The sequence below is a fragment of the Atta cephalotes genome (genome assembly GCF_000143395.1).
Source record: "Atta cephalotes unplaced genomic scaffold scaffold00026, whole genome shotgun sequence".
In the NCBI taxonomy this organism is placed as follows: Eukaryota; Metazoa; Arthropoda; class Insecta; order Hymenoptera; family Formicidae; genus Atta; species Atta cephalotes.
Window position 1 is genome coordinate 727,816 of NW_012130090.1, and position 1,526 is coordinate 729,341.

General features: G+C 29.8%; 1 pseudogene; it reads right to left on the reverse strand.

The window, feature by feature from the left end:
- Window positions 1-1,526, reverse strand: part of LOC105620435 — a 42,992-nt pseudogene that overhangs the window by 19,066 nt on the left and 22,400 nt on the right.

Sequence of the window (1,526 nt, forward strand, 5' to 3'; positions counted from 1 at the left end):
AAATGTGCTATAATTACAAAAAGAGAAAATTAAATATCTGTTTAATTCATAAGCGAACGAATGCATATTGTCTTCAACTCGTAATTTTCCCAAAGATGCTTCGGAGCACAATAGAATCTTTTTAAAAAACATTGTTTGAGCCTTATCTACATTTTTTGAATTGTTTTTCCAAATTTTCATTGTCGTATTCTAATAAAGCAAATAATATTATAAGTAGAACTTATTGAATTGTTTTTCACCAGTTTAAAATTTATCAAAGAATTAATCGATATATCATATAAATACAACAAATTCTATTTAGACTTAAACAGATTTTAAGACACCTGCAAAACACGTCCACAGCAGAAGCTATCACATGTGCTAATGGCGTTTAGATTTAATACAGCTTCTTCATCGGTTTGACTACTGCTTAAAAAAAAAATTGCTGGAACTTCCATGGTACTGTTCTTTGTAATGCTTTTAGCTTTTATACTCAGCAATCGCGATAATGTTTAAAAGCAAATATATTCAATAAAAATATATTATTAGAGAAAGATTATAATTCGCTTTATATTCTATTAAAATAAATGATACTTGTGACGTGCACTTTATTGCGTTTTTTATACCCAACAGTACCATCGCTGGTTTCAAAACCATTCCCTCTAGATACTTATGATATTCATTCAGAATATGAAACAGGATGGACATCCCTTCGTGAACTTGCAAAGCCCGATCTATACCATATTCGTCATTACTCAATATTTCCGATTGGGAACCATTCGCACACTTTGGCAAATGTTAACAAATCTGTAAAATTAAGATAAATATGTTACACAAAAATAAAAATTATGTGTTTCGCGGGTTTTCTCCGTATTCAGATCCATTCTTGGAATGCAATGTTTCGTGAACCTTGCAGTCCACTTTATCAGGGCGAGGAGCAATCTGATACTTCTATTACTCAAGCTTCAAGAATATTACTTTAAAAATATTACACAATAGAACTGCATTTTATGTAATAATATTTTATATGTATACTTCTATGATTCAAATGCCAATTATAAATTTTATCTATATTTAATAATTATTATATTATAATTGTGTATTATGATAAACAATACGTAGATTTTGTAAACAATTTTCGATAAAATTTTTTATGCAACAATTTTTATTAATTTCTGTCAATCACATATATATTATCGTTTCCATGAATATTGAAATAATCAGACTCCTTGCAAGAATATTTGCGTTGATTATCATTGTCAACTGACTAGGGCAGCATTCCAAAATCGAAAAAACACATCTCGGCAAGATGACAACCCTTTTTATATCGAACATAATTCTTCTGTAAGTTGTCTAAACTTTGCGTACTCTTCTCATCCTCGATATCAAAGAGATGTATCAAACTTCGATTGATTTTCACTGCTATAATGTTTCTTCGACGCAGGAATTTGATAAATTCCACATTTTCCGATGTTCTTTGATGGATCATTTCATGATGTAAAATCACGCCGCTTATGTTTTGTGAAAATCGAAACTGAAATCAGAAG